Here is a 25,504-nt window from a genome sequence, read left to right as displayed (position 1 = left end):
CAAACACACCAAGCCCTTTGGCTGAGTTGCCTCACATTGTGATTTTCTTGTTGTGTATTAGACTCTAGCATTCAGCATAGAGCTAAGGTTACAAGCTGATGTTCCACTGAAGAAGCAGACTGTAATTTAGCCTTAGAATCATAGAATGGTTTGGGTTGGAAGGGACATTTGGGACCATTTAGTTCCAACCCACTGCTATATGCAGGGACACCTCCCTCTCAACCAGGTTGCTCACAGCCCCATCCAGCCTGGCCTTTGAACACCTCCAGGGAGGGACGTCCACAGTCTCTGGACAACCTCTGCCAGTATCTCACCACCCTCACAATATAGAATTTCTTCCTAATATCTAGTTTAAATCTACCCTCTTCCCCTCATCCTGACACTATATGCCTTTATAAAATGCCCCCCTCCAGCTTTCCTTTGGGCCATGATCAGGCACTGGAAGGCCTCTATCAGGTCTCCCCAGAGCCTTCTCTTCTCCAGGCTGAAAAGCCCCAACTCTCTCCACTTGTCCTCATAGGGGAGATGCTCCAGCCCTCTGATCATTTCGTGGCCCTCCTCTGGTCCAGCTCCAACAGCCCCATGTTCTTTTTGTAAAAAACTGGTTTATTGTCACTCAGTTCAAAGCAGTCCAGATGGGCAGGCTGCACAAAACACTGACCTGAGTCAGTCAGTATTTCAGTCCATTGTTTAATTGCTCCTTTTGCCCCCAAACCAATCCCCTACAGGGCCAGTATCTTCCATGTTTTGCCTGTTAATAATATGAAACAAAAATTGAGGGAAATGTATATCCAGGAAAAAGAGTTAATAACTAGTGTAATGTATTTTAAGCAAATCAGAAAAAGCAGGGGAAATGGATACTGCCATATTTTGGAGGATGGAAGGGGAAAAGGGACTTGTGCTGTGCTCACAGCCAGGGTTCTCTTGGTTCTATGCCTATAGAAATATACTCTCTGGAGTGATAGGACGTGAGGTAATGACCTCAAGATACGCCAGGTGAGGTTCAGGTCAGATACCAGGAAATATTTCTTCTCAGAAAGAGTGGTGATGCAGTGGCACAGCTGCCCAAGGAGGTGGTAGAGTCACTGTCCCTGAAGGTGTTCAAGAACCATGGAGATGCAGTGATTCTTTTATTCTATACCATGCACATTTGCAAGGGGATTTGAGATCTCTAATTGCCATGCTAAGGCCAAGTAACATGATTATTATTATAATTGCAGCTGCATAGTGAATACTGCTGAGCACTTAATACTGTTCTCTCAATCTGAGGAGATAAGAAGCTAAGCATCTTGCAAGAGGACTTGCTTTTGCAATAGACAAATTAATGTGTTGTGTGACTTTTTGTGCTCTGTGGAAGTAGTTAAAAGAGGTCGTCTGCCATCTTACAGTTTGGTGTCAATGCAATTAGCACTGTTTATTGTTGACTAGGATGGCAGAGGTGGGGAAATTGCAGCTTGTTAGTCCATAATACATTATGGCCTCCTAATGAACTCCGTTTTATAGCCAAACTTCTTTAAATTGTCTCTTCCCATGATTAATTCACCTCTTTCTTCCCTTTCGGCAGGCTGTTGTTGATAGGGAGTGTCCAGTGTTGAATGAGTAAAAAGTACTAATGCATGTTCTTTTCAGGGAGAGATAACCCTTCTCTAAACATGATGAATGCATCTTGTACAGAAGAAGATACCCTGTGCAGCAAGGGCTTATGTATAAGCACTGGAAAGCATCTATGGTGGGGAGTGGGGTGGAGAAGGGGGGTTTGCAGCTCCTGGCTATTTGTAGGGGTCTTTTTGCTGTTGGGTCTGGAGATCCTAACCATGAGGATGGGGACACCTAGCTGAATCTCTTCTTTCTTAAGCTTGGATCACTTGCACAGGAGGACTCCTGCTCACCCCATGCAGTCCTGCAGGCCAGACTTGGTTTCAAACTGTCCACAAATCAATAGTCCCATCAATGCTGGTGGAGAGGGGCCATGCAGCAGCAGAAGCATGGTCTGAGGAATAGCTCAGCCCTGCTGGCCCCCTGCTCACCAGCTGCTTCTGGCTGATGTTGAGTGAGAGCTGAAGAGTGTCAGAGAGGGAAGATGATGGTCCTTGGCATTCTGCAGCATGGAGGTAGAAGGCCAAAAGGTGCATCGATACAGCAGGCTGAGTAAAATTAGACACATGCACTATGTATGTGTGCATATCCACATATCACTTTGCAAACACACGAATACCATCACACATGCACAGCTATTCACACATCAGAGACTTGTTTTCCAGCTCTTCTCTGGCAAGAGCAAAAGAAAGAAAGAAAAAAAATCTTCCCCAAGTTGATTATCAAATAATATACTGTTTTATTTTCTGTCTAATAAGTACAAGAAGTTCCATAACTCCCCTGATTAGGCATATTATCCTTCTTCAGAAAGTCAGCTTGATTTATGCAGAAAGTGATTTGGACATACTTTCCTCTGGCTATAGAGATTTCATAATTCCTGGTGTATGTCTGGAAAATCTCCCCTCGTCCCCAGTCCAAACCAAATTAATGTCTTCCAGAATGACCTGAGGAATTAATGAGGTTTTTGCTGTCAGTTCTGCCCATGCAGGGTCAAGTAAATCATTTGCTGGCCCTTACTCCAGTGTTTTTCGCTGTCTTTCTGACTCCATGTACAATGATAACAAAGTTGCAGATGCCTTTGAAATACGGCATCACTGACACTCTCCGTCCATCTGTTGGGACATATTTTAGGCTCTGTTTCTCTGTCTGCTGTAAACTCTGCCTTTAATGGAGTCAGTAATTGCTGATAAATGGGGTATCAATGAAGTCAGTGTACTGTAGGTTTCCCCATTCTTTTCTGCTGATGTGTGCTATTTAAATCTCTCTGCCATTACTTAAAGTTATTGTGTGTTCTTGTCTTTAATTCCAGCCCCGGCATTCCTGGCCTCGGCCGTGATTTTTAATACATAGCAAAGATAGGTACTACAGAGACCTGTTTGGCAGTAAACAAGTTATTCTCAATTCCCCACTCTGCTGTCCTCAACCAAGCACATTAAGAGTATGCACATTAAGTTCTGAGTATTTCACAGATTTTCTTTCTCTCATGTCGTAAATATTTTAAGCCAATCCAATTTTGACATTGCAGCCAAGCTATAAAAAAGGTGATCCACCCACTCTGCACCTCTTCTTTGGTCCCTACATGGTAGAAAGCCTGAAGTAAACTGAACTCACACTTTATCCTCCATTTTATATTACTTTTCTTGATAATTTATCACAGCTTTTAAAGGTATTAAAATCTTAAGGTGAGTACTGCTTGCATCTCTGACAGTGTGTAATCTATGATCTATTAGGCTGTCTGCCAGCTACCTCATTTTCTTGCATGGCATCTGAGCATGGAATAATGATTCTAATAGCAAAAATAATGATGAGGTTTGCAGTAGCAAATGCAGCATGTAGGATCTTTCAAAATACCTAGGCAGACACAATCTCCCTCCAACCCTAAGGCCAAATAAGAAGCAAAAAGCAGAAGAAATGAAGGGGAAAATCAGGTCATTCCATGTTATGAGACTTGTTACTGGCAAGTACAGAGGATCTATGAAAAAGCTGCAAAGAAATTCTTAGCGGGTAATCACAGAAAAGCCATGACATGGGGATACTGTTCTTAATGCTCTTTAATCAGTGGACAATTTATGCACAGGAACATCAGAAGTTATTGGTGTTGACTGTAGGATCAGGGCTGTGACTGCATCCTGGCTCAGCCATATAATCCTTAGTCTTCATGGACTTTTAACCATCCGATATTTGAAACCTGCCACACATCTCACATAGCTCACAGCAAAGGGGTTCTCAGAACAGCTGTTCTTCCCTCTTAGGCTGTACTGGACGAATGATAACCAACTGAGAGACTTGCAGTGTGAGCCTCTCTGAGCCTGGATGAGCAAAGTGCCAAACACAGGGGAAGAAGCCACCCCATAGCAGGGGGCACCTGACTTCGAAGGAAGAGTTCTCTGCAACTGGTCCTTGATTTTAGTGAGATGACAGACTGACTGGAGAGTTCACACTTGTAGGCTTCAAGGAGAACCAGAGATTAGCTGATCCTCCTTCTGAACCCTGAGAATGTGCTGGCTACAGAGGAGTTCCGGCAATGGACTTTGCAGTGAAACAAAATTTCTTTGATGAGCTTTGAATTTGCTATGTCTCTTATCTATTGCAAGCCGTAGAGTTCTTGAATTACAGATGAGAACTAGACTCCTAGTCAAAAATTCTCTTTCTATTAAAAAGGCTAAATCTTTTTTTCCTCTTGTTCCCAATTATTTCTACTAAAGTCCTTGCATCTATTTTTGTACCTGTTTCAGGAGACTTGGGTAAAACACAGCATATCAGTGGCTATTCTGAGTTGTTATTTTGAAATATATTTATGTTCTCACACACTAAATGCTCCTGAATTGTGCCAGTAGTTCAAAGAATCATAGAAGCATAGAAATGTTTGAGTTGGAAGGGACATTTAAAGGTCATCTGGTCCAACTCCCCTGCACTGAACAGGGACACCTAGCTCGATCAGGTGCTCAGAGCCCCATCCAGCCTGACCTTGACTGTCTCCATGGATGGAGCATCCACCATGGGGAACCTGTGCCAGTGCCTCACCATTCTGATTGTAAACAACTTCTTTCTTATATCCAATCTAAATCTCCCCTCTTTTAGTTTGAAACTATTTCCCTTTGTCCTATCACAACAGAACTTGCTATCAGGTCTCCCCAGAGCCTCTACTTCTCCAGGCTGTTCATGAAGCAAGACATTGCTCCAGAATATTTGGACTTTCCCTGACTAACAGATTAGAGACACTGGGTTTATCATTGTTTCATAAAATGCATTGAAATCTTCAAGTGGAACAAGGATTATTTTGCAAATGTGACAATTTTGCAAAAAGACAATCAAATCTTTGTTCCTCTGCAGTTTTATAGATTTTAAGGTAGGAGAAACAGCTATATTATGGTTATCTTACTTAAATTCCTGTCAAACAAAGGCTGTGTTTGTACATATGATAATCCTGCATAAAAATTTTTACCTTTATATTAAGTGCAAACCTGTCTTTTAATAGATGTTGCTTTGATTCGGAGACCTCATACCACGGGAGAATCTGTCACACATTTAGGGCAGTTGCTGCAGTGACTGAACACGCTCCCTGTTGTAAGCAGCATGCCTTAATCCTGCTGGTTTTGTCTTGTAGTCACTAGACCTTGTTACACTCCTGTCTGATAGGGGAAACGAGTCTCCTTGAGGAGATGCCTGAAGGGCAGTCAAGTCAGCTCTCAACGATCTCTTGGGGAAACATAGCAGATGTAACCTCTTAAGTCTCTTCCTGTTAGACTCGGAGAGCAACCCCATGAAAGAAATTCTCCCTCTGCTCAGAGGGAAGCTTAACCTCCCTTTTGCTATCCTTATTTTGCTGAAAACTTCCTTCCTGGTTCTTTTCCCTGAAAGAAAGTGGCTTCTGGATTTTCATTCTGCTGGGACAGCTATGGTGGCATGATGACTCTCATTTCCTCTCTTCCCTTTTCAGTTTCTTCCCCATGGTTTTTTTTTTTTTTTTTTTTTTTTCCCTTTTTTTTTTCTTGTTAATCTAAATGATGATTTCAGTGCTTTTTGCTATGGCCTATCTAATGCAAGTGAAGCAGTCATGGCCTGCCTCTTGACATGATGTTACAAAATTTTCAGGGATATTACAGCGTATTATAAATCTTACATGATTCAGAACTGTTTGTCAAATATACAGCTCCTATTTATTTTTAACTGTTTCCCATATAGTTTGTCTCTGCTCTTGTTCTTCTCACATTCATTCAGTCTACGGCTTCTGAAATCACCTAAATCACCCCAGCCAGAAAGTACAGGATGAGGTTGGGGAACAGATTCAGGCATCTCTCATTTCTTCCAGGTCTGTCCCAGAAGTCTGGGGAGTCTTTGATCCCCAGTCAGTCAGCATTATTTGCTCATAGTTGATGTGGCTCCTGCGCATCTAGGCTGACACTGGAGTGTGACATGTGCAGGTACAATTGAGATGAGGCCATTCACTCTTAGCTTGACTTAACAGAGGTTGTCTTCCTTTCTTTGTCAGGAATCATATTCTTAAAGCTCTGTAGTGTTGATTCTTTTTCAGGCTGGGCCTTCTGTTATCTTAGTGTAACTGTGCATTGTCTTTATTAATTCTTACGATCTTCCTAGAGAAATTGTGAACAAGAATCATGACTTTCTTCACACATTTAGAAGAGCTGGTATTGAAAAATATGTCTACAGGCCTTTTTCAGGACCTTATTCTTCATTTTCTGTGGTTTATTCTTTATTCTTCTGTATTACTAGGCAGTGGCGTTACCACTGAATGAAACTTCAGCACTTTGCTGTGCTGAATCACATTTAAATGAAGGCATGCATGTGGACTGTTTACTGCTGTTATGAAGGAGGAGAAAGAGACTGTTTTCTTTACCCAGCCCCAGAGTATTTCTGTTATGGTGCCTAAACATACACAGTACCTAGATAAGAGATTTCCAGTGGGTTTGGACAAACTGAGCGCTGAAGTTCTTGGAATTTCTCAGGGGCAGCCATATGCCTAACTACCAAACATTCAACTGCAAAACATGGAAGCTTGAGATTGCCTGGATTAAGCTCACTTGTCATGATTTAATGAAATGTTAGAACACGTGGGCTAGATGGTTCTTGAATCATATAGGGACATCAGTGTCTTGAGGGGGCTAAGAACATACAGAAATGACTATTGGTTGAGATCCATCTAGGGTTTTTTTCCACCTTCTGTCATTTTCCTTTAATTTCCTTCTCTGTTTGATGCAAGATGTGTAAAATCTCATTTAAGGAAAAGCCTTCCCCTTGTCCTTCACTTGCCCCTCTATTAAATATCTTCGCAGAAACATCTTAAAAGCATAGTTTAAACAACTCATGTTCATCCTGGCTTTCATGTATGCTGACCTCCAGTTTGTCTGTCAAGCTCAGTTGTGATAATTTTTTGATTGTTTCATATTCAGACCTCTTATAATCCATCTATTAAACTTCATTAAATATGAGCTGTTATGGGACATTTTGAAAAAAATAAGTTAGTTTTTCTAAGTATTTTTAATAAAAGACCTCAGTTCTTGACTAAAAAAAAAAAAAAAAAAGTGGAAACCAAGAGCTTTAAAAATACAATTAAAATTTTTGTGAAAATATTTAGATTTCCATTTAATGTTTGTGGGATTTTTGAATATCAAATTATTTTACTGGAAAAAAAAAATCATTTCGTTTTTGTCCAGAAAATTTTAACCCTAATGAAAATTTCCATGAAAATGTTTGCATTGGTCTAAAAGCAGGTTTTTTACCCCTCTTTTCCAAAAATATTTCAAATGAAAACATTTCTATATGCTACTTGATTTCCCCCTCACACCTGTGTAAACCAAATGCAATTCCATTGAAGTGAATGAAGTTATGCTGTTAGAAGAAAGAAAATGTTTAAGCCTGTTGCATTTGAATAGGTGACTTTGTCATTTAATAAGTCAAGCTTGTTGTAAACAAAACCCTTAAATCCAGAGAATGAAATCTCAAAAGAACCATGGTCAGACCTTCATCCACGTGAAGCAGCTCAGATGGTCCTTTGCAGTTCATTCTTAAGTGTTTCTCCATTTAAGAGTGAAACCAACTGAGGTGTGGAAAATGGTATGGAGGATCATGAGGCATAAGACAGTAAGTCTTCCCAAGAGTTGTCAGTGCTGGATCATGTTGACACTACAATGTGGGAAGTCTCCACAGCTACTGTTTGTGTGGAGTAGAAATGCACAAAAATTTAGTCTTCTAATTCTATTGGTCTTGGAGTCCTACACATATTTTCATACAAATACTTGGATGAAAATGTCCTGTGACAGAGAAATGAAAATGTTCAATGCCAGAACTAGCACTGTCAGTCTCTAAATGATCCAGGCCTTTTCACTGCACTTAATTGCAGGTAACTGTGTGAAATTACTTCATAGGACTGGAGCTATGAATGCCCTAAACAATGGCAGTAGATGCTAAGGAATATGCAGGGAATAGGATAATAGTTTTGTCCTAACTGGCAGTGTCCAGCATGTGCAATAACTCACAAAGACTGCTGCTTCTTTAGATAGAAGAAAGCAGAAAAATAAATAAAACTATTATTCATAGCAGGACAAGATATATAGAGGTTCTGTTTTTAACTGGTGCTTTTCATTTTGCCTCAAAAAAGAAAGGCCTGGGTAAGTCATCATAGCTTCCAAAGTATGTACCCAACCACTCTGAATACAGACACCTCTGGAAATGTTGCCATGATTTTTGGTGGCAAGAATACCTGCACACAGTGTAGTAAGTGCAAGATCTGGAAACTGGGCAGTGGCTGATGGGGAATCTGCCTTTTAACTTCAGGGGCTGGAGACTTGAAAGTTGATATTTACCCAAATTATACCTCTGAAGACAAGTTTAACGCCCACTGGTCTTCACCACAACCATAAAAGTACACAGAAACATCTCTGCAGCCTTTCTTTCTGCAGTGCAATTTGTACTAATTTTTCCAAGAGTCCCACCACTAGTATTACTTAGCAGCTGAGATGACAGACAAGACTTCCATCCTAGAGCCTCTTTCAGAGAGCTCCTTCAGCTAAGTGCCCTGTGGGTTTTCCCTTCTACTAAGTCTCTCTCTCTCTCTTTTTTTTTTTCTTCACAAGAATAAAATGATGAAGGAAAATTAATTTTCATTGCAATGCAGTGAACTGTGAAAGAGACTCTTAGTTGTGGTTTGGAATGCAGACACTGCTGGCTACCTTTTCAGACCATGGCTAATCATACCATTGACAGACTGGGGCTCACCAGCTGAACCGAACGCCTCAGTGCAGCCTCTGCCTCTGCAAGCCCAGAATGCACTGTGAGGCTGAACTCCTCAGAGTGCTGTATAAGGGATGACTGCTGACAGTAGGTCAGGAAAACTCTTCTGGAGCTATTTCATCCTGTTGGCCACTGCTGAGGTGTTATTCTGCCATCTTTGAGATGCTGTGCTTGGTTCTCTCTTATTAATGTGTAGCAATAATTCTTTGGCTTGCTTTTGCAAGATGATTGTAGGTATTTCCATAATAACATACTGTGGAACATTATTCATGTTAACCTTAGAAGCAGCAGCAGAAGCATGTGCTCATCTGCCCGGGTGTGCTCCTGGTGATTGCAACTGAGAGCACAGTGAGGAAGGGTGGTTCTGGAACACATCCATCGAACAATACCATGACACACACGCTTTGGGCCAGAGTGTTTATACCACTTTTCTTATTTTTGACAACTTCCTGCAAACACTGATTTGGGGGTTTGTTCAGCTCGTCATCAAGTTCTTATTCTTCTTTTTTAAAATACCCATTTTTGCATTTGGACAATGTACTTGTGGGTGAATATAAATGCCTGGAATTAATGATGGAATACTTCCATCATTCTCTCTTGTGAATTCTGCTTTGCTCATTCCATCACAGATTGTGAATGGCCTAACTAGAAGTGACAATGAGTCCCACATGGGACTGATTTGTGAGAAAACAACTGTCCTAAACAACACCCAACACCCTAGAAAGCTGAGCTATGTGAACACGAATTGTTCTGTAAATAACCGCAGAGTGAGAAACTCAACCCTGAACTGAACTGAACTCAAATTCTGTGCTTAGTTAATCCAAGTCTGAGAAACTGTCCTCGTCTTTATGAAGTCAACCACTTGCTCTGCTCCAGGTGTATTGGCGTTCTTTATTAAAAGTGGGTGGGTGACCCCAAAGGCCATGCAAAGGATTAAACTAGCCATGTATATAATCTAATCATTCTTGATAGGCAGGTAGTGCACTTTTCATGTCTGAGGTAGAATCTGCTCCCTGCATCCCTGCTTAGGAGCAGGAAAAGGGTGTCACACACCTGATAATTCCTGAGCTATGGATCTTTGATAAGCCAATATCTTCAGTGAAGCCTCACACACTATCTAGTCATCAGCTGCTGGCTCTTATTTGCTTCAAGGTCAATAGCAGACATTAATACATTTTATCCACTACTCCCCCAGGGAGAACTTTTCTTGTGTCCCCACTCTGCCCACCAAATTTTATGGTCATAGCTGGAAAATCAGGTGACTACAACTCAATATTGCAAATAGGCAAGAGCCTCACAGAGTAAGCTCCTTTTTTCTAGAAAGCCAAATTTGGGATGCTCCACCACACAAGCATCCAAAAGACTCTGAACCCAAATAAGTGCCAAATTAGAATATGGGCAAACCCAAGAGACAGGCACCGTTATGTTCGTAAGCCTTCTGCTTTTGCTGTGAATCCCAGTGAATGTATACGAAGTCTCTCAGGGAAAACCTGATGGACCAAAGGAATGTCACTTTATATGTTCCTGTACCAGCTGCTGCAATGCACACCTCCTGTGGTCAAAGCCTCTCCTTCTAAACAGTGGGGTTGGCCCTGCTACCAGCGGAACACAGGAGGCTCTGGCATTATTTATTCTTCTAACCTTTGTGATTACTCTGTGAGAAAGAAAGATGAATCATGCCTTGGAGAAACAGCTACATTTGGTACACATGGCTTTAAACTCGTCCCTTCCACCTTCTGGTGATTAACGGCCTGTGATCCTCAGTGATTCATGGCATCCAGAAGACATTATTTTCTGGGTTGTAAGAGCTGGACAGCATGTTTTCCTCATCAGTTACCAACTATGATTGCAAACACCTCTTGTACCTTATCTAGGCTGTTGGAAATGTTGTCAAAGAGGGGAAAGGGGAAGAAGATGAAGGAGAAAGCCTGGTCCCTCATCGACTGGCTCCTCACCTAGGGCCAAGCACTTAGAGCTTGTCTCAGCCTCTGCAGGTTGAGCTTTTCCTGTTCTTGAGCCTTTCCTTATCCTAAGGTTGAGTTCACTCACACTTTCCGAGCTCCTTGGAAGGAATGGTGCAGAAAAAAAAACCATTTGGTGACTGCTTTTAACTTGACAGTGGCTCAATGCTAACTAACACACCTGTCCATGGAGCTGGCTGTGCCAGAGAGCCGTGCCATGCAGTGCACGTTTTGGTTGAATTATTGTACTTAAACAAATTTTCATTTCCATGCACTTGATATACACTTTCTTTTTTGCTCTTTTCTCTCTCCTCATTGGCAACTTCAGGAACCATTTTTCTTCCTGACGCCATCTTGGCACTCTCACTACCAGCATGTGAAAACAGCTGAAGTTATACATATGGAGACCTCATCCTCAGTAACCTAATGGATTCAGAAGACATCCTGAATATTCATCATTTCTCTTTTTATGAGCACCTTGGCAATTGCCTCCGAAGTTAAAGACTGTTGTAAATTAAGGAATGGCACTTGGTGAATACCAATTTATCCGTATTTCAAGACTTCCCTCACCCCCACCTCCCCTCCGCACAATATTGAAGTTCCTGTAGTCTTTGTGAATACAGGGCATTGTTTCTGCACAGCCAAGGCAGAATTGTTTGTGCATCCCTGAAGACTGTGAAATGTCTGCGCCGGGGCTGCTCATTTAAACTCTGTGCACTTACTGTACCCTCTCCGGAACTCCTTTCCCAGAGAAGTCAGCAATGACCTTCTCAGAAGTAATGTTAAACACATGCTGAGGAAGCTTGGCTCCCTGACAGGCCCTTTTAATTATTAGTTGTAAATTAGCAAATCATGTTTTTTCAGTTTCATATCAGTGGTTGCTTTGCCACATGAGGGATTCTGCAGGTACACAGCCTAAATGCAGCCCATGAGCTACAGGCTGACAGCAGGCTCATCTAGCAGCGTCATCATTTGGCACTTCGTCAATACATGCAATTTTTCCTTGCACCAAAACTTGACTCCTTCAGAATAACAATAGTGTGGGAGTTAATCTGAAGGATTAATTGTGGTTAATGGTCACCGAGTGTTTTTTGAACACGTGTCAAACTCACATAGAAGAGCACTCCGCTCCCCACAGAATAAAACAGAATGAGCTACAACACAGATTTACACAGAGGGCATTGAAGCACAGCTGGCTCCATCCTGCGAGATGGTGAGCACTATGTTCCCAGCCTTGCAAAACTAGACAGTCCCAATGCTTTCAGTGAAATGAAGGAGGATCCACTTCCCAGAGGCAGTACAAAAATCCTGGGGCAAAATAAGGGGTCAGGCTTGGATTTCTGAGATTTCATTGTAGTCTTAACTTCATCTTTATTCAATACTGGACCTCACTAAGATTTTCATAAACGCAAACATTTTACTGACATTTACGGTTTTATCATAAATCTGATGATGCGTGCTATTTTTCTCCTAAAGCTCCAGCTCCGGGAACTACATTTATATGACAACCTCAGTGATGTACAGTAAAAAAAAGGGATTCGTAGCTGTTGGACCAGAGGGGACCACAGTTCCCTTTGAACTGGAACCCCTCTGTGATAGCAGAGGTGAACTCTGAGAGCTCAGCACTGAGAAGACAGGAGGCTCCTTTCAAGCCTTACATTATAGCATCTCTCTCCCAAATCCATGCTTCATGGCCTACACCTGAATGCTGATGTGCCACATATGGCATGTTCACATTTTTCCTCCTTCTGCTTTGTTTTAAAAGAGCATTATTTGCAGCGTGTTACTGTCTGCATGGGCAGATATGACCTCAATCCCTTCAGCAGGAAATCACTGTTGGAGTGACCAGATCTCTCAAGGGACGATGTCGAGATAGGCCACCACAAGCTGCTCACAGCAGAAGTAAGCTGAAGCACATACAAAATAATCTCCTTGGTTCTGAATCCCACCCACGAGGTGTGAAGCTTTTTTGTTTTTAACTTCAATTATCTCCTGGTTGTCTGGGAGGCCATCACAGATCTTGGCATGTATTAAGAGCAGTCCATTAACAGCTCAACCAATTTCCAAGGGTTTGGCTGAGACTGAAAATATATAAAAAAACATTTTTTGAAAGTGCTTTTTCATGTATGTATCTATACAAAACATACATACACATGAACACAGTGTAGTCCACCGTAAGAACTTGTGGAAGAAAAGATGAAACACTTTTGCCATTTTCCATTTATGTTTATACATGATATAATAATAATAATAATAATAAAAGTAACCATCTGCATTTTGGATATTCACTTCTGGTCTGGATCAACATCTCAATAATTAGATCCTTCTTCTGATTTTTTTGGAAATGTATGTAAGGAAAGACACACGGAGAACAGGTGTCAGCTCTCAGATTTCTTGGGCTAGAGTCCTAGAAGAGTGCTTTTCCTTCAAGTAATGCCTCCTCATACATAAAAGAGGTGCAGTTATTGTGCTAGTAGGTAGGTGGCTGCTCTTTTGTGCAGTGTATTGTCTGCGAACTGAACTGCAGGAAAGGAGGTGAAGCAAGGGGTGCTGAAAAGCAGGATTAATTATGGATGTGGCTAAAGCTTCGTGCGAGTCTTTGTCATGCTGGCAGCAATTAATCTCTGTGGTGATGAGGGACTGTAAATGCGATTCTTCAGTGAGAGGTGGGTTTTGATCTCATACAACAGAGAAAAGGCTGCTGTGTCAGGCTTTAACTGCTACCTTCCTGGGTGCCCACAGAGTGAAGGATCACAAAGAAAGAGCAAGTAAATGAATGAGATCAGTCCAAATTAGCAAAGCAGTATTAGAGAAGCCCTTTGCACTGGCAGGAGTGAACAACAGATTTGATCTGAGGTTCATGCATGGGAAGAAGGAGGGCTCAGGAAAGGGAAGTGGTTAACATAATCTGAACTGAAAAATTTGGATGGGCTCAGATTTCATGAAAATGCATTTACTCTCTTTTCACTTGCTTCTCTAAAGCTGAATTTCAAGATGAATGATTATATTCTGATGCTGTAACAATCTGATAAGCCTTTGCATTGCTGTGTATGTGTCATCTCTGGACCTCAAAGAACTTTCCAAGCACTGACTGAGCTTTGAGTAGGATGTGAAGCTGGGCAGTATTACAGTCTCCTCTAGGGGAAACCACGTGCAAAAGTTCTACAGCTAACCTTAAAGAAACTGACTGACTACAGACTGCAGGCAAGAGCTGGCCAGCTCCCAGTTGCACCCCAAATTTTCCAGTTGCTTCCAAACAGTGCACAGCTACATTAGACCCTAGAGCAGATTAACACTTGCAGAGTGTGGATCCCTTTGAGTTGGCTACTGGAAGAGAGCAATCACTTATTTATACATATGCTGAGGAGTTTGATCAAGGTCTTATGACAGACTTCGATGTTACAGAGAATCTACAACTTTGAGAGAGATCTCTAGGAACTGCATTTTGTGTAGGTTAAATCTTGTTCCTCTCAGATGGTGCAGACAGAAATTAATGAGACAAGTGAAATCATCTGAAACTTTATAAAATCTGGTCCAAAGTGGTTTGCTCTATTTCTGAATGACTCAGTGAGAGACCCTAAGGCAAAATTTAGTTCTGCTGCTTAAACTTCTTTGTGAATGGTTTGCAAAACCATGCCTTCCCCCTTTATTTATTAGTGCTCCTTACACAGTATTGTACCTGGAAATACTTTTGTTTCTATCTTGCATTTTTGTCTCCGACAAAATGAAGGGAATTCTTTTTTTTTTTTCCTTTTCCACTATGCAAAGTTATGTTGTTTCTGTTAGGAAAGTCTGTGTCTGAATTAACTTTGTAAATCTTTAATATGTGAACATATGCACACAACTTCCAAAACAAAAGTTGCTACCATTACTCAATAATTGGATGAAACCATTATTTCCTAATGAGAAATATTCTCTTAAGTTTGTATTAATTATGCTGATTAGTCATGGTAAAAGACACATTAAAAAATGCTAACACTTTGGAAGTTTAGGGGAATATTTAGTCTGAGAGGTTATGAGTAAAGAGCGAAGAGAAACGTAACAGAGCTCATGCAAGAACTTTAAATGCCTATCAAAAACTAGCCCCAATTTATTCAGTGTCTCCTTCCAGGGGAGTATATTATTAGTTCAGCTGCAGTTTCTTAACTTCATAGTGTTTTATATACTTTGGCTATCACGCATTGCCTCAAAATATACTATAAAGTGTGATTACAAATGCGTTCTGATGAAGTATGTAGAAATTCACAATGGGAGGAGTGAGGGTCATAGCATAAGATCCATTGTTTATGTATAGATTACTTTTAATGATCAATCGTTAGATAAGCCTTTTAATCTTACTGTTTTGCTATACCTTTATTTATATTCTATGGCGCTGTTTCAATTGCAGACCTGAAGAGCAGACCATGTTGTTTATCTATCTCTCCCACTCCCACTGCACAACAGTTTGCAAAGAAAACGTAGGGGATGTGCCTTCATGGAAAATGAAAATGAGAAAAAAAAGCATCAAAAGAGCCAGAAGGCATAGTGAAAGACCTAGAGGGTGCAACAGAACAGTATTTTTTATTAGTACAAAAGAACTTACTGAGGACTTTAAAAGTTTTGTTGCATCTTAAAGCAAACACAGACTTATTCAGTTTAGAGAGAAGGATGACTGTAGCTATCATGCAGATGATCTGTAAGAGGAGTTAAAAAGCTCTGTTTTCTTCAACTCTGAAAAAAAGCAAGAGCTTTTAGTTTTAAGACAATGGAGAAAGCCTCACATTGTATGAGATTTCAGGAGCTCCGAGAACCAATGCAAAGAGAGACTGCAGACATGCACAGAACTCGTCCTCTCCAGCATTGCCACTACTACTGACTACAGAGAGCATCACACCAAGACTCTCATTCTGAGAATTGCCCTTGTGAAATGCTGAAGATGGTTGAGAAGATGAAGAAATGGTTACTTGATACATACTTGCACAGGTAACAGTGACAGTGTCAGACAGTAGTTGCAAAGTGATGGAGGGAGATATATGATTCCTTGCTTCTGGGCATCAAAGAAACCAAAAGAACTAATGAACTCTGCAAGGGGTGAGACAAAATCATTAAGGAATAGCCAATATGTGACATTTTGAAGTGTTTGCCCATGTGTAACCTTTATCTCAAGAAATCCCAAACCATCACTTCACCTCAAGAAATCCCAAACCATCCCTTCCTGGAAGATTGTTGAGTGTAATGAAAAAGAATCACTCTGTGATATGTGCCCTAGTTCTTCTGTACTTACCCTAAGCATCTATTCCTGGTCACTATAAGAAGGAGGCACATAAGTGGAAGACTGGACACATCTGGATGAACTAAAAGTCAGAGCCCAGTTTCCTATGCTCACTACTCTGCTAGTGATGGAAAACCCTTTCAGTAAGAGGCTGAGCCACTGAAACAAAACCATTTTGAAGACAAAATTGCATTGGGATGATGGCCTTCTTTGAACAATGAAATTACAAGTGAGAATAATATTAAGAAAAATCGAAACAATTGGAGAATGGCTGTAGTGAGAGAATATAAGCAGAAGTATGCTTATATTCAAAATATATTTATTAATATTTTTAGCAAAGGTAATAAAGAATGTCCTTTATCAGCCTCTTAAAATATAAGGAAACTAACTTTTTTAAGAATCTCCAATATCTAAACCAATAATCAGGACTTTTATTTAAGAGTGAAGAAAAATGATTCCTCAGAAAACTTAAAAAATATTTTGAAATGAACCTTAAGCCCTATCCTGCATGTCAGTCATGTTAATGCATGTGTTTCCAATTTGAAAATGAAGACTCCTCGTAGACAATGTCTTGCCAGCTCTTGCCAAGATTAAGAGTTCAGTGCTTTCTTTCTGATAATGAGGAAGGAATTCAGTGCAGCTGTGAAAGTTAGGAAAGACAGTACAAGGAGGATGAAAGAAGGATGCAAGAAAATGTGATCCTCGTTGGAAATCTGTTAGATGTGGGGAGCAGTTAAATTAGATGTTGTTATATTGTAAGATGAGACCAAAATCCTGAAAGCATGAACAAGGATTAAAGTTAATCAGCTCAGAATGAGAATCTTGATGTAATGCTCTCTGTAATCAATAGTAGTGGCAATGTTGGAGAGGACAAGACAAGAGTTCTCTGCATGTCTGCAATCTCTGTTTCATTGGTTCTCAGAGCGCCTGAGGTCTCACACAACGTGAGGATTTCTCCATGGTCTTGAAAATAAAAAATAGCCCAAGGCTGGAGAGTGAAATACTAAGTTAGGATTGCCCCTCCAACTGTCCAAAGCTTGTGCTGTTGGCCCCATGGGACCACTGCTAATGTCTTGTGTCTGCTGCTTACAGCTTTAGAGAAGAACATGACCTTGTGGTGAAGAGAGTGGTTGCCTCTTCAAAGAGGAGATAATGGACTGCATGTTACATATGAATAGTTATTCTCACAGCAAGAATGTGAAGAAAATACATTTTTCCTCTTCAGCTGAATATTCCACTCATTTCTTTTCTGCTCTAGAGCTTCCAGCTTTCTAACCTGATGAGTTATGGACGGTCATTCTTTCCAGCATCAGCTGAATTCTTTTCTAATTATACATGTTCTGAACAGCACGAGGCAGACCTGCTGGTAGAACATTTGGTGCAGAGAGCATAATAAATTCCACGGAGATCTTGACATGCCTTGCCATAGATGCAATATTCATTTTCATCACCATAGAAGAGATGAGACACTGAGCCAGAGTTTAAAGAACTGCTGTGCTACTTTACCAGGATGTGTGGGTGGGATTAACATCGGCTGTTCAGTTGAAAGGCTGCCTTGTAAAACATCTTCACTAGAATTAATATCTAGACATTTGTAGATCATATTTTACAAACACAAAAGGGCAGGAGATGCAATTAAAAACAGATCCATAAGATACAAAAGAACTGCCACAATTTTAGCATAAAATTGATAATAGCACATTGAAAATAGCAGATAGAAAGTGTAAACTATGTCAGGAAGTTTTAATACAATTTTTTTTTACTCTAATATATCTCTGGAAATTAGATGCTAAATGCTTACAATAAAAAGCAACTCTGAAAACTGTGTGGGTTTATTGTCAAGCAATGATTTACAGAACAAATATATTCAGATTTCAAGTAAAAGTACTTTTTTGTTGTTGTTGTTCAGCCACCAGGCCTGCAAATCCATCTTGGGACCTCCAAGCAGATTATTTTCTTGTTTCTCGTGGATAGCAATAAACTTGCTAAAGACCATCTGTGGAAAAGATGTCCAACATGTCTCTGGATGTTGCAAGCTGCATATTCAAATTTTGGAAAAAAAAGTGGAGAACATACAGGCAAAAGTGGGAATTTCCCATCTTTCTGTGAATTATCTGTAGCCCAACTAATACCAATATAAGATAATATTTATGAGACAAATAGCAAGCTAAGAGCAGAAGGCGGCATATGGTTGTTTCATCTGGTTCTGTTCTCAATGCATTAGAATCATGCCATAGAATCATATCGTAGAATCATAGAATGACTTAGGCTGGAAGGAACCTTAAAGATCTTCTAGTTCAAACTCCCCTGCTGTGGGCAGGGCTGCCACACACCAGCTCGGGCTGCCCAGGGCCCCATCCAACCTGGCCTTGAGTATCAAGGATGGAGCATCCACACCTTCTCTGTGCAGCTGTGCCAGGGCCTTTTCTTCAGGGCTGTTCTCAATGAATTCTTCTCATAGTCTGTACTCATATCTGGGATTACCTCAACTCAAGTGCAAGACCTTGCACTTGGCCTTGTTAAACTTCATTACATTTTCATGTGCCCATTTTTTGGGAGTGTCCAGGTCCCTCTGGATGAAAAAGGTTTTGTGAGCAGCTTGGACAAACAAGTCTTTGCTGCAGCTGTGCAGCTGGCAGGCCATGTGTGAGGCAAGTGCAGAAACAAGGACCGATTCAGTGCTCAGCAGCCCAGCTTGGGTTCTGACACATCCCGAAGAGAGGAGAAGACAAATCTTAGTATCAGTGGTGTAAGCCACAGTAACCATAAGATACTGACCTCTAGCAGCAGACTTGCCAAGGCAGCAGACCTAACCTGATGTGCCAGTTGCCTGAAGCTGCTGCTCTGAGGGACAAACGAGAACCACATTCCTTGTCTCGACAGAGTCCAAAAGATATGTCCTAATAATTGTATAGATAGATAAGAACCCATGAGCAAAGAGGTAATTTACTTTTGTGGCACATATTGCTGTATAATTCTCATGGCTTCATGCACTGTTTGGTGCACATCTACATTTTTATCATGCTGCTGCAGTCAGGGATGCTCAAAGCTGGCAGTCTCTTCCCAGGGCCACTATGAGCATGGTGGGAGCAGCCACATTTCATCCTCCCACAGAGATGTTACTTTTGTTCTCACTTGCTTTGTTGTTTCCCTTTATATATAATAAGAGTCATTCACAGTCAGTGTAAATGTTTGTTCAGAAGAGGGGATGGAAAAATGTAAGAATAATTCTGGTAATGGAAGTAGAATGTAAACAAAGCTTAGAGAAAGTGGAGAAGCAGTGGAGAGATTTCCTGTTTAATAACGGAAAATAGAAAAACTAAAATGCCTACTTAGGGAAATGTAGAATAAACCCTCCACAGTTTAATAAAAAAAGAAGAATATGGATCTGATCACAGGTTGACAAGGTGTTTTAACCCACACAGTGGCAAAAAAAAGGTCATCTTTCTTCTGTTGGGAAGAAGATTTCTGTAAGCTTAAAAGAGAAAGGATTTCCACACCCATGAAATACAGTCTAAGTACTTGACAGCATGGCACAGACACAAAGGTGCGTCCAGATTGCACTACTCCTGATGGTATTGGAGTGAGGAGGGAATGCTGGTGCATTTATTTTAGTTCTTGTAATTTCTGCAAAAAAAGGAATCTCTCAGAGATCATGAAGGAAATCAGTGAGAGGATTTCTACCACAGAGCCTCCCATCATTCCTGGTTGCAAATGCTTGTGGGATGCTTGTTTTGCAGGATGGGATGTATTTCAGAGCATCATGACCACCCTAGTACTGTTGTGCTGAGTGTTTCTAATGTGCTAAAAGAAGGAATATTTACTAGGATTATTTTTTTCTTAAGTGCATGTGTTTCACTTGTTATTTCAGATTTATTGGTGTTTACTTATTGCTGAATAATGAGCCTGAGGGTAATGGAAATCTTAATAGGCTAAAAAATTGGAGCCAGCATCATCAAATGCTTCCTGTTCTTTACTGGTGCAGTGTTGCCACTTTATTTGCTTACTCTGCAAGACAAATGTGTTTGTTGCAACATTTTGGCTGAAATCCTGAATCACACTTACACAGCACTGGGACTTCATCCTGGCTGCCTGAGGGAAAATGCAAGGGGGGTGGCTGTCATCTGGCTCCACAGTGCATGTACATGTCACCATGAGGCCACAGGATGTGCTGTGCTATCAATGACATGCAGTAAAGATGAGCCCATGTTGTCCTGACTGAGGCTGGCTGTTCTGTTGATGCCAGCTGGACCTGGGGCAACATGGTATTGCAGGTAATCCCTGTGACCCAGCAGAGGCATGTGGCAAACCAGGTCATGGGATGTTCACCCTGCCAGATGATGCTACTGAAGTGTCAGATGTAGTCTGCATATGGTTGTGTGGCGAAGTCATATTGAAGGCTAGAGGGTAACCGTACCATGTGCTACAGGCAGCTGATTGGAGTGTCTCGGAACCATGGGTTGCTACATTTTCAGTGCCACCACTGGTGCCTGAGAGTCCTTGGCTATTTAGTTATTATCATTTTGCGGAGGGCCATCACTGCCTGAAGAACTATGGAGCACACCAACTTCGCAGCTAACTATCTTGTAGTCACCTGAAACAGAAAGGGGATGCTGCCTGCACACCATCTACTACCACCCCTGAGATCTGGGCTTCTCTCATAGAATCATAGGATCATTAAGGTTGGAAAAGACCTTTAAGATCATCTAGTCCAACCATCAATACATCCCCACTATACCCACTAACCATGTCCCTCAGTGCCACATTGCCATGGTTCTTGAACACCTCCAGGGATGGTGATTCCGTCCCCTCTCTGGGCAATCTGTGCCAATCCCTCACCACTCCTTCTGAGAAGAAGTTTCTCCTAATATCCAGCCTGAGCCTCCCTTGGCGCAACATAAAGCCATTACCTCTTGTTCTATTGCTAGCTACATTGGAGAAGAGACCAACTTCACCTCACCATAAGCTCCTTTCAGGTAGTTGTAGAGAGAAATAAGGTCTCCCCCAAGCCTCATCTCCTAAGAGATTTCACCCCTAACCCACACTTGTGGGTGCAGTGCTCCTGTCTCACCCATGAGCTAAGGCAGCAGATCAGCCTCCAAGATGGACCAGCAAAACCAATTTCTCCAGTGGATCTAGGCATTTCCATTTGGCAGAAGTGTCAGAGGCTAGAAAGCATGTGTGCACAGCTCTAAGATGAAAAGGAATTTAACCTGATATAAGTTTTAACACATCATCCAAACTGCATTTTCAAGCCTCTGTATTTTCGAGCCTCAGCTAACAAGAAGGTCTTCTGATGATCAGACAGAGTGCTTTGTAAAGGAATTTGCAGACCAGAGGTGCTTACCATTAATTTCCTGCTGTCTACGATTACTATCATTGCATTTTTGAGGCACTTTTAAAATAAACTATGCCATGATGTAATGCACACAAAAGGGCTGGGGTGGGAGTGCAGAGAAAGGAAAAGAAGCAGCATCTGGATTTTGACTGGTATCTTCCATAGAGCATCTTGATGTCTGTAATTAGTGTCATGTTATGAGAGCTTAAAAAAATAAAGGCGCCAGAGTTCCAAATAAAACATAAAATGGCTTTGATAGAATAAATGTTACTATCATTGTTTAAAAATGTTGTGACCTGTCTGCTATAGTTTCTGAGAAAGATATTTTCCAGTGCTGCTGCTCTCACTCTGACTCTTTTTTAAATTCTATTATTACAGATAAGGACAGAGGAAAATCCTCAAGACAGACTCGTTTTAAATCTCTGTAACACAATGCCAGCATTGTCTCTCCTCAAGCTGAACTTCTAAATTAAAATAGGCATGATCTTTAACAGAGCTCTGAAACACTCTGTTCTACAGACACTTTATCCCCTTTATTAGAGAACATTAATAATTCAAATGTTATGGCTTAGGTTAGGCAGACCCATTTGTCTGGTGTTGGAATAATTTAGCTGTACTCCACTGTTCGAGGCTGTTTTGATACAGAGTGGGCCAAATTCTGCAGGCTCTTTGAAAGCCGTGGCAGCTTTACCTGTATCTTGGCTATGCAATAGGAAGGCACAGAAACAAATAAGAGGTCCTGGCAATCTTTTCCTTGACCTTTAGCATGCACGGAAAATGTACAAACATGCACTCCCAGCCGAATTTCGCAGACTGCATAAGGCAACATTTCCATTTCAGCCAGTTGGATTTTTGCCTGAGCAAGGCCTCTAGTCTTGAGATCCAAAAATTCTACATAAACACACTTGCAAAAACACATATGCAACCCACCTTCGCAGTAAGATTTCCCCCAAGCTTATATTTTACCATGTGTGAAGCAGGATTTCTTCACTGCTGTGTGCACATGTGCCTCTGAATGCATCAAATTTTCAAAACAGGGATTTTCTGTGACTTTTTTTCAAGACTTTCAGAGCCAAGCCACTTTTTATACCTACAGGTTAGATGGAGAAGTCATTAGCAACAGTGATTTCCAGGCCTGTGCATCTATGAAGTCTTTGTTTTCATGTCAAATGTATGAGCATGTAGTGGCATCCAGATTAGTTTGCACACTTATTTTTACCAGGTAATATATTTCTTTGACATGAAACCAGATCTCATCCAAATACAGCTGGACATGAAGTACTTCAGATATGGATCTGTCCCTCACGGTCTGACTCTAACACTAATAAAACACAAGCAGTGCCCTGAAAAGGCTAAGTTTATTCCTTTCAAAAGAAGCAACATGTATGATGAAGTAGGAAGAAATGGATTCTGATCCCATTCTACACTTCATCTGAGGTAAAAGGGTCAATAAAGCTTCACTGGCCTTGGTTATCCTCTACATGAGATGGTGTGAACAACACTTCCAGACAGCAGGGATGTTAGCTTTGCCTCAAGTTGTCATTTCAAGAGAAGTAGGACCCTTACAAATAAGGGGAAAACAGCCCTTAGCTACCTGGACATAAATTAAAAACATATCATATATTATATAATTTTATGTTATGATTTATATGTACAGATTATATGGATTTATGAAAAATATTACATACTTAGCTTCCAAAAATGTTATTCTCAGACCAAATCATTTTTATAGTAACAGTAAGAAGAGCATTCAGACAGACATCCTCATATCTGTTGGGCGCTTTCTCATATCTGTTGGGCTTCTACATTACTAAATTCTGTAAGCAATGAATAGTTAAATTTGAAAGTGAGGAGTGCAATAATAGACACATATATTACTACACTCACTGAAGACAGTCTACAAAATGTAATGACATTACTTAGAGTAAATTACTCTGTAATTGTATGGAAGAAAACACAATTTGCCTTCTTTTAAAGAAGCTAGTATCCATCTCTCTGATCTCCCACAGACGTAGATGTAACTGTACTTCAAGCTAGATTTTTGAAGAGATTTGTAAACTTAACATTGTTTTTTAATTAACTATTGAAGGCTCACTTCGGTATCTAAATAGAGATGTTCGTGAACATCCCACTTGATGTCCCTCTGCATCTTCAGGCAGTCACACACAATCACAAATTGGCTCCATGTTTTCCTGAGTTCCTCAAATAAAGATAGGGCTCCTCTCTCTCTCACAGGTATTTTGACAAGGAAAATATGCCAAAGATGACTAATTATTTTTATCACGGTAACAGAAGATCTAGAGAAAAGATCCTCAAAACCCTCACAATGAGTGCACCAGCCCAAATAAAACACCCACAGAAATGGAAGAAAATAACTCCAAGTTACTCTCTTTCTGTATGGTTTAGGCAGGGGCTAAGATCATTCTCAGAAGTTTAAATGCTTGTCCCTGTCTTAGACCCAGTGTGGGAGGGCAGGCTCTGTGTTACGTTATTCAGATGTGGGCAAGTCCAAGTGCTCATGAATCCACATTTTGGAGGGAATCATGCTCAACAGGGTGGTGTTGTCCATGGCACAGCAGCAGGTTATGTTAGAATGGACTCACTGAGAATTTTAAAGCTGATGTGTTTCCATTTGTTTCTCTGAAGAATATCAACTCTTTGTTTTGTGCTAATATTTATCTGTGCCTCAGGTTCAATTGGACTCTTCATCTAAGCTGCAATGAATGTAGTAATGGCAAACACCCCTGGTGGAAGAGGCCAATGGTTTTAAGGACAACTGCTGAGCTTACTGGTGCATCAGGCACGCTCTGACTTTGTTCCTCACTATCCTATGGTAGAGCTGGGGAACTCCTGGAGAGGAACTTGTAATAAAATCATAAAATTATACGATGAAGACTCTGGGTGAGGAAGAGTGACCTCCATAGCAGGAGAATGAGAATTTTGAAAAGGGAAAAACCAAGGCACCGCTACTGAGATACCTGGGGTCTGGCCCAGCCCGGCTTCAGCTTTCCTGGGTGTACTTAGTCTCTTCACCTCATTTCTCCATCCTTCAGTTCTCAAAGAGGTTTTCTAATGAAAAAAAACATTAGTATATGTGAGGTGCTGAAAGCACATGGTTATCATATGCAAGACTAAACATAGAGACAGTAGAAGGATCCTTGTGCTTATGTGATGTGTAAGTCTCACAAAAGAGTAAGCATATACAGTTCTACTAAATCATTATGACCTTCAAAATTTATTTAAATGAAACCTCGCATAGTCTGTTCAGCTGTTCCTCATAAATCATAATTTTAGTTAAAAAATGAACTTCATATTTCTTCTGGGGTTTTGTTCTCCCATAGCTACATTCCTGGAACTGCTGCAGCCCAGAGGTCTAAGGGAGTCTTCCCTGAGAAAAAAAATCCCATCCTCTGATCTGGGGGACTGGAATCAGGCTCTGGAAGAGACTCAGAACTGGGGGAGGAGAGTGCTGGAAAGAAGGAGAGAAATGGGAAAGACATGATGTTACAGCTCTTACACAGAGCACCTTGTAGTTTCCCATGCTGTCTCACAAAATGTCTGTAGGCTAATGAAATTATTTAATAGCAATGTACTTTAAAAAAAGAGAGCAAGAGAAAAGAGAGAGAGAGAGAGAGAGAAACAAAGAGAAAGAGAAAGAGAAAGAGCAAGAGAAAGAGAGAGAGAGAGAGAGAGAAACAAAGAGAAAGAGAAAGAGAAAGAGAAAGAGAAAGAGAAAGAGAAAGAGAAAGAGAAAGAGAAAGAGAAAGAGAAAGAGAAAGAGAAAGAGAAAGAGAAAGAGAAAGAGAAAGAGAAAGAGAGAGGAAGGGAGGAAGGAAGGGAGGAAGGAAGGGAGGAAGGAAGAGAGGAAGGGAGGAAGAGAGGAAGGGAGGAAGGGAGGAAGGGAGGAAGGGAGGAAGGGAGGAAGGGAGGAAGGGAGGAAGGAAGGAAGGAAGGAAGGGAGGGAGGGAGGGAGGGAGGGAGGAAGGAAGGAAGGAAGGAAGGAAGGAAGGAGGGAGGGAAGGAAGGAGGGAGGGAAGGAAAGGAACTCGAAGCATATTGTTCTCCCATTTCTTCTATTTGGAAGAACCAGGTACATTTGCCAACTTC

The 25,504-nt window shown here is 41.0% G+C and overlaps 1 long non-coding RNA gene across 1 annotated transcript; it reads right to left on the bottom strand.

Annotated features, from left to right (window-relative positions):
• Nucleotides 1-22,335: 22,335 nt before the first annotated feature.
• On the bottom strand, nucleotides 22,336-25,001 carry LOC149918874 (uncharacterized). The gene is made up of 3 exons (XR_016464004.1): nucleotides 24,915-25,001; nucleotides 24,376-24,466; nucleotides 22,336-22,958 (listed from the first exon to the last, which is right to left on the bottom strand). It is a non-coding gene; the product is annotated as an uncharacterized LOC149918874 (long non-coding RNA).
• Between the last annotated feature and the right edge of the window lie 503 nt (nucleotides 25,002-25,504).

This window comes from Phasianus colchicus, chromosome 2 (genome assembly GCF_987193195.1).
Source record: "Phasianus colchicus chromosome 2, bPhaCol1.hap1.1, whole genome shotgun sequence".
NCBI lineage: Eukaryota > Metazoa > Chordata > Aves > Galliformes > Phasianidae > Phasianus > Phasianus colchicus.
The sequence above is the reverse complement of the archived record's forward strand: the minus strand, read 5'-3'. Positions and strand labels throughout refer to the sequence as shown.